Below are 15,576 nucleotides of genomic sequence, written 5' to 3' on the forward strand. Positions count from 1 at the left end.
AGAAGGGGAGTGACAGGATCTGGTTGACATAGTGGAAGATCATGGGCTTCAGTGGTTTGAATGTAAGAGGGCAAGAGTGGAAGCAGAGAGACCAGGTGGGAAGCAGTTACAAGAATCCAGGTAGGAATGGTTGCTTGGACTAGGGTGGCAACACTGTAGACGGGTTTGGGATATATTCTGAAGATAAAACCAACTGGTCTTGCTCATGTGGGTGATGAGAGAAACTGGTGCCTCGGAACTGGGTAAATGGGGAGGGGGTTTGGAAAAGATGCTACTTTCACTGAGATGAAAACACTGGAAGAGAAGTTGGGTTTGAGCTTGGTGGGATAGGGAAAAGTGAAGAAGTCTTTTGGCCTTAAATGTAAGATGCCATCAAACATACTAGTGGGGAAGCTAAGGAAGCATGGGACTAGTCTCTTGATGGAGAGCTTTAAGTAGAGAGATAAATGAACAAATCATCAGTGTATTTAAAACCACAGGAAAGATGAGATCACCCAGGAATGTAGATGGAGAAGAGGTCCAAGACCTGAAGTCTGCATTCCAACATGAAGAGGTGAAGAAAGTGCTTCAGGAAATGATGGATCTAATGTGGACTGCTCAGGAGTCTGGCCACAAGAAGACTGATTGGTGTGGCGTGAAGAGGGAATGAGAGGTGACGAACTAGAGGCAGCAGATAAACAGTAAATATTCTCTCTAGGAGTTTTACTGCGTGTGCTTGCAGAGTCAAGAAAGGAGCTGGTTGGAGGAGAGGCAGAGGTGTGGAAAAGAAAGGATCAAAAAAAATTTAATAGGCCATATAATAGCATGTTTATATCCTGATTGGAATGATCCACTAGAGAGGAGAAAAAACTGGTGATGCCAGAAAGAAAGTGTAACCTCAGGAGGTGAAAGAGATACACAGAAAGGCAGTGGGTAAAGCACGTTAGTAGATTTGGTCATGGGAAGATGAAGGTTCTTTTCTGATGGTTTCTATCTTCTCAGTGAAATAGGAATCAAGGTCATTCATTGTGAAGGGGGAGGAGATGGTAGAGGTTTGTGACAGGAGAACGGACCAGGGAAAATAGTAGGATTGCCAGGAAATCTGAGGCTACTTGAGCCTTCTGGCTACCAATTTAATGAGAGGCCAGTTGGGACTGTTGTCCATTTTTTCCCCCTGTCATGCTCAACTATTCATACGCAGGTGTGGAGTAAGTAAGTTGAAAACATGGGAAGTGATGGTCAAAGCTACAGCACCTGATAATGAGATTTTAGAGGTAGAGTGGCTACTCATGATGACAAGGTTTGGGAAAAAATGGCCTCAGAGAGGGTGGCTGAGGTAGAGTAAAGTAAAGACTTAGAAAAAAGGAGCTCAAGGAACTGAGAGTCCAGGGGGCTGGATGAACTTTCTACCTGGAGTTTCCAAGAATGAAAGACGGAGCCATGGGAAGAAGAGTCAAACCAGGTGCTCAAAAGCATCAATGAATGATGGGCAGAATGAACAGGAGGTTGTAAAAAATGCCTCAAGAGGGGTAGCAGGTAGAATTGTATGCTGGCTTATAAAATGAAGAAGTTGGGATTTTTAATTGGAAGAGAGATGCTCTGGAAGTGGCAGTAAGGAAAAAGGAAGATGGCGACCCCGACTCCTGATCCCGTGCTCTGTGGTCTCTGGGAGATAAAGATCATGACGAAGGGCATGGCACAGGGAGTAATGGATAGAAAATGAACACGGAGCTTTCCAGGGCTCTTACGGTGCCTTAGATCTCCATGGTAAACACCAGCACGCCTAGCACAGAGACAGACACATAACATGGCTTGAATAAACACTTGGGTTTTAACTAAAAGGAGTTTTAAAATATTATCAATTCCACAGACAGACAGCCTAGATATGAGGCTTTAGGAAAAGTCCAGAAGGGAGTGGTCAAATAGTTTGAGCAAGAGACTTGGAATATATGAGGAAAGGGATGAAATAAAGAAATGACCTCATCATCTAGTGAACAGCTCCCTGCTGCACTCTCAGCTATTTTCTCTCCCAGTACCGTACCCTTTTCTTGATTTCTGTGCTTATTATTTGTATTCCCTTCTCGACTTTTAAATTTTCTCATTCACCTACTAGAAATTCATCAGCTCAGGTACTATTTCTTTTCTTCATTACTATATACCTAGGGCCTAGCAAAATGTCTCGTAAATATAAGGTGCTCAAAGAATATCAAATGAGCAAAATGGAGATGAGAAAAGCATGGTTAGAAGGAGTCCAATTAACTTATATTATCCAGAGGAAAGCTGAGATGAGTTTGATTCTTCTGTGTTTCCCTTCTTAGCGCTGGAATTGACACTTAGAACGGAAGGGGTGAGAAATAAAGGTTGAAGGTTGGCTCCTGGGCAACAGCTCAGGAGGCAGTAGTCTTGCGGACCCAGGGCTGAAGAGCACTTGCCAAGAATAAATAGGCTTGGGAGTGGCCAAGGAGGGTCAGCCCTCTCTTCTCCACTCACCCATTTTCAAAGTCCTGCCTCATGGACATACAAATTGTGACCTCACTCCTAAGCAACTCCATCCTGCCCACTGTTGTCTCCCATCTTTTCCACTTCCTGTTCTAAGAGACCACTGCTATCTCCACTGTCACCCTGGTTTCTGCACCACTATTGCTTTGCAGCTGTGAACACTGATATACTTGCTGCTCATTGAGTATGCACACGTGAGTTAGACATACACTGACATCAGTCAGTTTATCTTGTGGATTATAAACTCTTAGAACCAGGGATTTGTAGTCTCCTTAATGTCATCTTTGCTTTGTTACTTCAATTTGCTTAGGTCAAGGTTGAGGGTTTAACCACCAAATGGATTATTTAATTTTGTTTTGCTTCATTGCCTCAAACTACCTCCGATTCAGGCATTCTCAGCACACCAAGAAGGGTTAAACAGAGACAGAATAATATAGGGGGAAAAAAATGAACATTTGAATAAAAATTTCCAACTTCACTCTTGCAAACACCATATGTTAAAAAGAACAGCAGTGAAATTCCAAAGCACCTGAAAAATGAGTTGAGAAAACAAAAAGGTTTATATAATCTGAAATTCCTGACTGCAGAAATATGTAAATATATATTTAAACTTGAAATATACAGCCATTCCTATTAAATGTAAAGTCAAATAAATTTATGTTAAAGTAAAATGTAGTCTTCTCATTCCACTAACCATAAACATAGAGGTTTAGAGCTAGGGAGGACCTTGCAGGCCACCCCCCTCAATTTGTAGATGAATTAGAAAAGCCCAGAGAAGCGATGCTGACATACTCAGCATCAGACAGCAGGGCGAGGAGGCAGAGTGTGGGAGCAGGAAGACCACAGGCTTTAGAGACAGACAGGTCTGCATGGGACCCTGATCTTCCACCCGTTAGTCATGTGACATTGGGAAACTTTACTCTTTGAAACCTCGGTGTCCTCATGTGTGACTAATCACACATGATGTTAGCTGTGATATATTGAAGAAGCACTGTAAAGACTGAATATGATAATAAATGAGAAGTGCCTAGCACAGAACTTCTAGGCTAAGATGGCAGAATAAAGTCAAATTATAGAATTTTTCCCCTAAAGCATAATGAAATACATTTAAAATCACTATTTTTTTAAAAAAAGGAAAAAAAGTGTTGGCAGAAGGCAACCAAGGGAAGGAGAACACCATATCTTAATCTTTAAAAGTGGTGCCCAGGCATGGAACTATATTCAATATCTTATAATAACCTATAATGGAAAAAAGCTGAAAAAGAAGATATATATAAGTGAATCACTTTGCTGTATACCTGAAACAAACAACACTGTAAATCAACTATACTTCAATAAAAAGTTGTTTATTTTGGGAAAAAAAAAAGTGGTACCCAGGAATAAAAAGATTCCAAGAAAAGAAAGGATTAGGTTGGAGATGGGAAAGTTAGGTGGACAAAATCCTGAAAACTATTATTAACGGCCCCCAATTTGGGGAAAACAGATCTGAAGTGGTATTTAGGCAACCTGGGGAAAAGATGGAAAAATCCATCCAGAGTGAAAACCCCTCCCTGATATCACAGGATCTCCTCAGACACAGAGAAGCAAATCAGGGCTCACCATTTTGGTTTTCCATGCCTGGGAGGAAAGGAGGAGAAGAAAAGGGATATGAGTCATAATCAAGCAAAGCTAATTAATTACAGTCCAACTTTATTATAACACTACATGGAGGAGTCTAACAAATTCAATCATGTATGCGGGATCTCATTACTGTGAAGTTAATGAAATCAGGACAAGGGCTGGGATGAAGGAAAGAGGATAGCCAATTGCCAATTGTGTTAAATCTGAGTTTGTCTTAACATGGGTGCACTCATCTATATCAGCTTTTTATTGTACCTTAAGCAGTAAACAAGGGGTTAGCCAAAGAGAAGAAAAATAAGATCTGAATACGTGTGTGTTGAGGGTGAGGAGAGAACGAGAATGAGGGGAGAAGAACCCCAGGTGAAGTTCCTTCCCGTGCTGTGGATTAATGATGCTATTGCTAAAGCTCACAGGTTTCCCTTTTTCTCCATTAGCTGGGAAAGGATAGAAACATCTGTGGGAGGTAAGTAGGGTTTGGCAAGGGAAGGAAACACCAGGGGCTGACCTTCTTGGTGCTGTTACCTCCTTAAATTGGAGGAATAATCCAAAGCCAGAGAAGACATCACCCCCTGCCCCCAAATATCCTCCCTCCTGTAAAGAGGTTCATCTGTGGGTACGTAGAGCAAACCTCGATGCAGGGCAAATTCACACAATTACTGAGGAAGAGCCAAGTCCAGATCCTACAACCAACTGCACAAGCCCCAGCTCAACTCACTCTACCCCTTCCCTAGCATGTGGCCTCGTTTCCTCAAATCCTCAACTGAATGAAGCTCCAGGGACAAGGCACAGAGTTCTAATCAGAGAAAGTAAAAAGGAAAATGAGGACAATTCACCAACACTAAAGAGCAAAGAGAAGTCCTTAATTGAATTGTTCAAATGAAACTTAGGTCTAACAAAGAGAAGAGTAGGACAAGTAAACAGGACTACTGGAGCAAAGAAAGAATGAGTGAAAGAGGGAGTGGTGGGAAGGAAGCAAGAATCCACTTGGGAAGAAAAGAGAGCCCTCCACCCCACCCCCCCAAAATTTCCATGAGGATATTATGCTACAGGACAAAAGAAAAGATGAATTAAATGAGACATCAGTAATGAGATAAGTTGAAAGAATGAGATAAAAAAGAGATTGCAGAAGTAAGGAAATGATGAACAAAACAATCTCAGAACTAATAAACAAACAAAAAAAGAAGCAGAATAAGCCCAGGTGAAAGAATCACTGACATACCAAAACCCCTGGAAACCTGAGACAATGACAGTGAATACATAAGATAATGACATAGAGATGAAGGCAATTCAGGAATGGAGAACAGATCATGACAAACCAATAATGTTTAATATAGAACTAAAACTTAATGGTAGGTCCCTTAACAAATATTAGCAAATTTTCTTTGCCTAACTCCTATCACCATTTACGTAAAAACGTTTTATGGTTCCTTTGGTCTTATAGAAGACTCCCTACACAAGTAAACAGTAAATGTAGGTTTTGTAAAATTTGCCCTGATGTCTATTTTGTAGGCTCATAGAGTTGGTATTTGCCTAAGAGTGGCTCTCTTGGAGAGGAGCATTAGAAACTCAGTCCTGTATACCACTCCTTCTTCTTCAGTGAATATAAAAGAGAAATCTGAAAGCAATCTGATAACACAAAACTATTAGTTTGTGCTGCTGGAGCCTTTATCTAATAGACTTCCAAAGCAGCTGTAGTTACTAAAATAAAAGAGTCCTTACTTCTGAGTGGATATATTTTAATTAAGAGAACAATTAAGATAATTTGGTTTTATATATTTTAACATTTTCATTAACTAAGAGCCACACACTTGCTAACATACTTTTCTAGAAGCACAGAGTAGGTAATATTCACAACAAGTGAGCCACAATTCACTCATCATTCCCTCACATTGATCAGAACTCCGTTCATCCATTCATTGAAAAGTGCTGGGCTAAAGGCTTTAACAAGACATGTTACCAGAACTGAAATGCACAGGGCCTGAAACTCAGACTTTTACAACCACACACACACACACACACACACACCCCATCTTTCACTGCCATTCTGAAGAGAATTTACTCTTTCTTTAAAAGTTCTTCTTTAAGTTTAGAAGTGTCTCTGATTGCAAATAATACTCAAAGGAAAAAAAAAATTTATTAAAAGAAAACTTGCTAAATAAACTAAAACTACATATTGCCTGCCACATAGAAGGTGTTTGATAAACATTCACTGGATGAATAACTTTCAATGCATGCCAAACAACAATTTAAAAATTTAAATCCCACTAGGATAAAGAATGGAAGAGGACTCTAAATTTCTAACTAAATCAGTGCCCTCTACATCATGCTGTTGACAGACTGGTTATGTAACCAGAACTCAACTCAATATACAAATTGCTACAGAACAGGCATTTTATCCCTGAATACACTAAAATAATAAGACATTATGTAATTAAATATGACTGATGGAGAAAGCACTTAGAACAATCTGATTTTGATTTTCAAGTGAAAAATAGGAAGTTGCCTATTTAAAAAGTTGCTGGGTTTGAAAATGGATCTTTTTATGGATTTATAACACAACCAGGGAACAAACTTTTGCAGTTTGTTCTCAAATATGAGGAGGCGTAGTTTCTTCCTCACTTAAAATGCGGACATGGAAGACAGCATGTGTATGACATAACATACTTTAAATAGAGAAATACAGCATTAATGGGCTTGCTCATATTCCAAGGATATGTTTCCTTGAATACTGGTTTGTCTCATAGTTCTCACTTTTTTGGAAGACTTGACTCAGTCCAAAAATGCTGTGGCATGCATACAAAAGTTAACCTCTTATATTTGAAATAGAACAAAAAGGGAACATATAGTCTGACAGGAGATTCTATCATATTAGCTCAGAACACTGAACTTTATCAACCTGATGAAAGGTTTTCCCACATTTGAAATACTACAAAATATACTACAAGTAACTCACTTCCCAAAAGACTGCTGCATATGTGAAGAGTGGAAAGAAAAAAAAAAAAAAACCCAAACTGAAGTTAGGACTAAAGGCTAACAAATGAATCAATAAAGAAGCTAAGCACCTCTGCTCAATGTCAACACATTTCAGAATGGCTTGCCTAGTTCATATGCAGATACTTACTGTCAAATTTTGTTTAAATAAGATGGAGAAGAAGGTGCTACATTAATGTGAAAAATTAATGATAAGTAAAACCATAATAACCATAGAATAAGAATGTTATCACTTGATTATGTGAAAGATCAACCAAGTAATAAAAGTATGCACTACTCAAGTATATAAAAGTATGTAGTGCTCAAGATGGTCAGGGACAAACCACTTTTTTTGGTGTTTTTTTTTTTTAATATTTATTTGGCTGTGCCGGGTCTTAGTTGCGGCATGCGGGATCTAGTTCCCTGACCAAGGATTGAACCCAGGCCCCCTGCATTGGGAGCGCAGAGTCTTAGCCACTGGACCACCAGGAAAGTCCCAACAAACCACTTCTGATAAGCCAAATGGAGATTTCTGAGAAGAGAAATACAGTGGCCTCGTGGTGGTTGGTCTGCTGTGGGAGCAGATAGGACCCGGGTTTCTGTTTAACAAGATGAGACAAAAAGGACCTGAGCCAGAGAGAGGGAATCTGAGCAGTTCTGTTTTGGATGCTAAACTCACAATTTACTCACAGCCGTCTGTCATTTTATTACCATCAAAACCAATGATTAGTCCATTTCAGGATAAGAATGAAGCAGGATTTTAACTCACTGCTCTATCATTATCCATTCCTGGCAACAAATTAAAATAATCCACTATTATGCTTATGTATCTGATCAAGAGATCTTCCATCCCACTCTTCTTGGATTACTTTTTTAAGCAAAGTTCATGTAAAGCCAGTAGGTCACAGGGAATCCTAAAATTTATTCCCACAGTGGTACTTGGAACATTTTCCTTCTGGACTTTATTAAACATAATGTTCTAAGCATCATGAGTGCTCTAAGGTATTCTTGAATAATAACCCAAACTGCAGAGTGAAATAAGTAGCAATGAAAATTGCAGAGAGAGAGGGGAAGGCTGAGACAAGGAAATGACAGCATCTGTTCCCAAAGATTGCTGGAATGGTGATCTAGCTCCAGGGTCAGCAAGCTGGGCCTAAGGTCCAAATCTAACCCACTGTCTGTTTTTGTATAGCCCACAGGAGTTAAGAATGGTTTTTATACTTCTAAGTAGTTGAGGAAAAAAATATTAATAGTATTTTGTGACAGGTGAAAATGAGATGAAATTAAAATCTCAATGACCATAGATAGAGTTTAATTGGCACATAGTCATCTGTTCAGTATTGTTCATGGCACTTGGGTGTAGCAGAGTTGAGTAGTTGGGACTTTGAGAGTATGGCCTGCAAAGCCTAAACTATTTACTATCCGACCCTTTCCAGAAAAAGTTTGTGAACCCCGAGCTACCTCAGAGTTTCTAATATCATATGTGAAGGATCTGATTTGTTTTGTATTTGTTTTCTAATCCATCATGGATCAATTTATGCTTTTGTAGAATACAAAATCATGTAGTCGGATGCTGTAGCGATGTCAAATTGCTACCGGTTTCTCAAATGCTTGCTCTCAATTTCCGTACTTCTCTTGCGGCATACTGGTACAAACATTTTGTGGATTAGCACTAGTCCATAGACCACATTTTAAAAAGCACTCATCTAGATAATGCAAGAATACCTTAATACAACTTTTTGGAAAACCTCACTCCTTCCCTACATACTTCTGATACGGTGATCACTAAAAATATCAGTACATAAATATATACACACTTGGATAAATTTTTCCATGAGTCTTTTCCCTTTGAGTGTTATGCTTTAAAATTATAACAATTGATTCTCCATTACCAACTGCCCCAATATATAAAAATTTTATTATTCTCGTAGGAATGGGATAAAAGAAAAAAATTCATTTACATTTCATGCTTTTGGGAATGATAACTCAAATTATTTCATAAACAAAGCAATTAGTACAAATGTTTTTTGGACAATCTGTGCTGTGATTTTAGAAACCGTGTGTGAAAAAATTAGTCTTTGCACGGACCAAAACCAGTTTCTATGTTTAAATTTTTAGAAGGTTGAAAAGATTCCCTCTTATGTTTACTTTATAATAGCGAAGTCCCTTGGTATGTCAAAGGCCACAGAAGTAATTTTTAGCTTAGGTACAAAAAGTGCTTTGGGCTTGTTTTATATGACACTCCCTGGCTTTAGTATTGCATTTAAGAAAATGAATGCGAAAAAAAAATCATCTCCATGAAAAGTTTTTTTATTGGCCTAAAGTTAGTAGTGGTTTACTTTCAAATTTCAATCTTTATCTCCCAAGGGAAATGCTTATTTAATCCTACTATGATTTTTGTTTAAGACTTGAAATAATTTCTAAACATTTTTAAACATTAAGAAAGATGAAACTCATTATAGGGCCAATGAATTTTTTATTATTAGGTGTCAGATGATCAAACATTCAAATAAGAAGCCATACAGTGATTTCATGGTATAAGTAGAAAGTCTACAAAAAGTTAACTCCAGGTGTGCTAAGCATTTAGATGACAATAGGAAAATGTTTTCTTTATTTACTGTTATAAAAGTATGCTGTTGCTAGCAAAGGATGAAAATTTCAAAGCAGAGGGAATATAAAACGGCTGTGGATTGAACTTTTGCAAATGTCTGCTTTGCTCTGCAGCTCCAGTACCATGAAACAGTCAAAAGAGTAAGACCTACTAGTTCGAAACAATGACATAATGTTTATAAATATTTATATGTATGCTGAACTAGACCATTCCTAAGAGATGCAGCTGTGATAGAGAGAGAAAATCGGGGCCTGATCGGAGCCCTTGTTTTGCCAATTATTGGGCTCCATGATCCTGTGCAAGTCACTTAACCTCAGTGAGCCTCAGTCTCTTATCTGTAAAACAAAGGAGATACGACCCACTTCAGAGGAATTAAGGAAGATAATGCAGTGTCTTGCTAGCTACAAAGCACTATACGAACATCAGGGATTATTATTATTATTACTGAGTAGAGAGCGAATAGACTCTTAAAATGTATTTATAAACTTGCTGTAAATAAAAATGAGCTTTTTATACAAGAAAATAATCTGGGTTGTTTGCGTACTTTAACACCCTTTCTAATGATATCACTACTTCTTCAAGCAGGGAGTATATTGAGGTAAACACTTCTTAGACAACTTATTACACAAAATTTTCACTAATTGTAGTCATGGTCAGTGCTATTGATGGGCAAGGTGCTATGAAGAGGTGCCACAGGAGGACCTTTTTAGTATGGGGGCGGGGTAAGGGGATGGGCAGGGGCAGAGGGCATCGTATTCTTTTCACACGGACACCTGGAGGAAGAGGAGGCATCAGCCAAGGGAAGGTGAGAGCAAATATCCCCTGTACTACTACATTTTCCTCATTTAATGAAATAATCAGTTTATATAATCACAATTAATATGGACATACCAAAAAGTCTCTGGTCTGGGACTTCCCTGGTGGTCCAGTGGTTAAGACTCCACGCTCCCAGTGCAGGGGGCCTGGGTTCAATCCCTGGTCAGGGAACTAGATCCTGCATGCCGCAACTAAGAGTTCACATGCCACAGCTAAGGAGCCCGCTTGCTGCAACTAAGAAGCGGGCAAGCTGGAAGTAAGGAGCCGGCTTGCCGCAACTAAGACCTGGGACAACCAAATAAATTGAAAGAACAAAAAAAAAAGTCTCTGCTCCATCATGATATGCCTATTCGTCGATTCAAACCCACAAGCAACAACTGTTACTATGTGAGAGTCTTATGCTTTAATGTATTATCTATGAATCCTTAAAAACACAGGTTTTCTTCTTCAAGGTTAAAACTAAGTTCTGAGATGGTGTTGGATTTTTTTTACCCGCATGCACATGCACATTAAATATATGGTATGAGAACAGCTTCAAAATCCACTTTCAAAATTTAAGATAATTTAATTTCAGATCTTTAGTTGAGTAGGTACTGGTTTAGAGACTTCCCTGCTTACACAAGAGCAGCTGCCACTTTTGTTTTTTTTTTTTTTTTTTCCTGAAAGACATGGGGGCTTCTTCTTGGTCGTCCAAGTGGTAGAACTATTTTGATGTTAGGGAAACCAGTGCTGGGGGTCCTTTAGAGTCTGGATAACATACTTAAAGGATGATGGTATGAAAATAGGCAAGGGAGGCCCAGTTACTTCAGTAAGTTTGCTACATATTGATATATTCTCTCTATTCATCGTCTGGAAATACATTCCTCTCGCTTGGGATCCAAGCCCTATGCCAAAGGCACAGAATTTGTACACTGATTTCTCATTATTTGGAGGTGAATAAGTTAATTACTACAATGATAGGAAAAGAATAAGGTAATTATTTTCTAATAATACTTCCATGTTCCATAGCCCAACTTCTCACTGGATCAGTGTCCATTCCTTACATATCATGACTCTGCCTCCCCTGCTTCCCAACCACTACATGTTTGCCCCCAAAAAGCTTTCTTGTCACATCAAATGCTGATAGCCTGAAAAGTGAGTAAAAACTCATATTCCACTCTAAGGACCCATGTAAAGAGGTTACATTATTGAGAATTTACACCATGTTAGGGCTTCAAGTCAAGGGTTTCACATATATGGCCTTAGTTAAATCTCAGTCAGGAAAATCAGGCATTATTATCCAAAGCCTCCAACACATCGCTTACTAAGACAACACTGTTCCTCACATAGAAAAAAAAACATATTCCTTTTAAAAGCATTGTTTGTAAAGTGGAAACTACTTTATAGAAACTACATCAATCTAATTTCTGATCTGCACTCCAGTGTTTTCACTTTGCACCTGCTCTTCGGCAACACAGGTGTCACGTTCCAACACTATCTTCTGGAACCTGCCTAAGAAATAATTCCTTGGGTGAAAGTCTCTATATTCCTTCCAGCATGGAAATGCACATATTCTGCTTTGGTTCCACACCATAGCAATGTCCTAGTTAACGTGAACTTCATCTAACAAACATTTACTGAGCACCTTTCATGTGACACACTGGGCCTAGCCCTACAGATCTCCCTGAATGGAGAACTTGAAGAACTGCTTTCAACGAAGAATTATAATACAAAAGGAAATAGCAGCAAAGCTGAAGAGGTGTCTACATCCCTCCATTCACTCCTGACAGCCCAACAATTTCCTTCATTCAACAATTAGATTTTTTGAAAAGGGTAAAATTTTCTATCTAATCATATTAGTGCCAAGCTGATATAATGTGCTTTACCACTTCTTCTTTATAAATATGTAAATAGTCTGCAAAACGCCCTTGTGAACCTACAGCAATATTATGAGGATTACAACTGCAATTAAAACTTCTAAAACTGGAAAATATTTTACAGTTTAAGAAAGAATGTTTTGATAAATAAAATACATGTCTGAAACTTATATTTTAAAGTAGGGCAGGAAAATGACATCAGTAAAAATGGCAGAGTAGGCAGCTCCAAGGGCCCTGGCCCCCAAGGGAAGACTGAAAAATCAAGCAAAAACTGTCAGAATCCACTTTTTCAGAGCTCTGGAAAACAAAGGTTTACAGCAACCAAGCAAACGCTAAATGAATGGAAAGGCAATTTGAAAATGGTAGGAAAGCATTGTGGTGTTTTTGTATGTCTTTGGCCAATTCTTCTCCTGCACTCAGCAGCGGTCTTAAAGATGACAGTTCATGTTCCCAGTTTGGGACTCTGGTCCCTGGTTCTGGAGGAAGCAGAGCAGACCTTATTCGTAAAGAATTGTGTTTGTCTGTTCTAACTTATATAGGGACTACCTGAAGGACTAATGTAAGGTGCTTGTCTTTGTATCACCTAATTCAGAACTCACTCAGGGTGGAACTCTTTATAAGACAAAGAAAAAGCCTGCAGCTACCTGTGGCAAAAGATTAAGTTGAGGAGTGCAAAAATAGAGTGCCAAAATTCTGGGAGGAAAAGCTAGAGAGAGTTTATTCGAGAAATCAGGGAATTCAAAAGCACTTGTAAATTCAGGAATTTAGAAAGTCATGCACATGCTCAGGGCAGCACATATGCTCAGAAAAGACCTAAGAGGGTTTTTTTTTTCCCCTCCTATTTTCACTCGCTTTCTCTCTCTCATTTGGCCTCTGGTAGTCAAAGAAATCTCTGTCAAAATACTAGTGGGACATAAGCTAAAGGAACAGAGAATTCAGAGACCACATATGACTAAGAACACAGTTCATGCAAAAATAGTTTGGAAAAGTTACCTAACAAATAGCTACAGCCTACAGCAAACAACAAAAACAAACCCTAAGTAGGGGAAGACTCTGGTTACCAGAGTTACCACTTTATAATATTCAAAATACCCAGTTTGCAATTAAAGATTACAAAGCATGTAAAGAAACAGGAAAGTATGGCCCATTCACAGAAGAAATTAATAAACTTACTCCAAGGAACACAGACACTGGACTTACTAGACAAAGCCTTTAAATCAATTGTCTTAAATATGCTCACAGAGCTAAAGGAAATCATGGACAAAGTGCTAAAGGAAACCAAGAGAATGTTGTATGAACAAATAAAGAGTATCAATAAAGAGACAGAAATTACAAAAAAAGGAACAGAGATTTGGGAGCCAAAAAGTACAATAACTAAAATGAAAAACTCACTAGAGGGTTTCAGTAGCAGATCTGAGCAAGCAGAAAAAGAACAAGTAAACTTCAAGATAGGCCAATTAAAGTTATTTGGTCTGAGGAACAGAGAGAAAAAAGAATGATGTAAAATAAACAGAGTGTAAGAGACCCATGGGACACTATATTAGTGTACCAACACATGCAACAGGAATTCTGGAAGAAGAGGAGAAAGGGAAAGGAGAAGAAAAAATATTTGAAGAAATAATAGCTGAAAACTCCCAGAATTTGATAAAAGACATAAATCTATACAATCGAGCAGCTCAATAAACCCTAGAAGAATCAATGCAAAGAGACCCACGCTAAGGCATAATAGTCAAATTTTTGGAAACCAAGGTCAAAAAGAAAATCTTAAAAGTAGCAAGAGAGAAGAAACTTGTCACATACAAGAGACCTTCAATAAGATGAACAGAAAATTTCTCATCAGAAACCATGGAGGTCAGAAAGAAGTTGGATGACATTTTTAAAGTGCTAAAAGAAAACTGTTAACCAAGAATTTTACATCCAGCAAAACTAATCTTCAAAAATGAAGCAGATAAACACTGAGGTGGTTCCTTGTCAGGGGACTTGCCCTACAAGAAATGCTACAGGAAGTCCTTCAGACTGAAATGAAAGGATACTAGACAGTAACTCAAAGCTATAACAGAGAAAGAATTCTGATAAAGGTAGCTACATAGGTAAATACAAAAGCCAATACTATTGTATTTTTCGTTTGTAACTCCTCTTTTTATCTCCTATATGATTAAAAGACAAATGCATAAAAGAATAATAATTTAAAATCTATGTTAATGGACACAATGTATAAATGTACTTTGTGAGAACAACATAGATGCGGGGAGGACAGAGCTGCACAGGAGCAGAGTTTTTACATGTTACTGAGGTATTAATTCAAAGTAGATTATTATAAATTTAGGGTGTGAATTATAATCCCCATAATAACCACTAAGAAGATATATTAAAAAGGCATACACAAAAGGAAACATGACGCATTTTACTTTATCTTGCTTACTATCTTCCTCTTTTACTGCACTGAAAGTTCCAGTAGGTCAGGGCCTTTGCTTGTCTTGATCTCCACTGCATCCTCTGTGCCTAGAGCAGTGCCTGACACATAGTAGATGCTTGATAAATATCTGTTGAATGAATGAATGGATATTTGAGTAGATAAATGGAGAGATGAGTTTAGAGTTTAAGTGAAAAGGTCTAAGTGGAGGCATAAATTTGAAAGTCAAAGGGGATTAAAATGGGTATTATTTTCTTCAACTTAAAGATGTGAAAATTGGTACAGACAGGGTAATATGAGTATGTATAATGTATATACCATCTTCTCATTATCTTACAAGCTGAAGTAAGCCTAACTGGCAGAAGAGAGAAACATTTTCCTGGTGCAAATTCTAAAGGGAATTTTTATATCTGAACATTTTTTAAAAAGCACATTGGAAAACATAATGAAACAATGTATCCTTAACAGTGATTTTCTTATCATGGCCCTTGATGACAACTCAAGGTCAACACAAAAGTCAATGTACTTCAGTGAAAGCGTTTTGCAGTCCAACCCAATGAGGCTGGGGCACAAAGTCTTCTCAAGCTCTAACTTAATCTAAGGACAGAATTTAGAACACCTAATGAGATAGAGATGGCTTGTCCTCTCTTCTCTATTGCTTTGACAGGAGCATTCAGTACAAGGTTGACCTCTCTTGCAGTAATTTTGTACTGCTACATGAAGGGAGAACAAGACACTTTATACACTAGGTGATCAAGTTGTTAAGGCTCAACTTTTATCATGAAAATCAGTATGTCTGATTTGTTTTATTG

General features: G+C 38.2%; 1 protein-coding gene across 8 annotated transcripts in view; it reads right to left on the reverse strand.

Moving 5' to 3' along the window:
- ARL15 (ARF like GTPase 15) overlaps positions 1–15,576 on the reverse strand; it is a 538,502-nt gene that overhangs the window by 186,370 nt on the left and 336,556 nt on the right. The gene's annotated exons all lie outside the window — the stretch shown is intronic.

The sequence above is a fragment of the Balaenoptera borealis genome, assembly GCF_965194805.1.
Source record: "Balaenoptera borealis genome assembly, chromosome: 2".
Classification (NCBI taxonomy): Eukaryota; Metazoa; Chordata; class Mammalia; order Artiodactyla; family Balaenopteridae; genus Balaenoptera; species Balaenoptera borealis.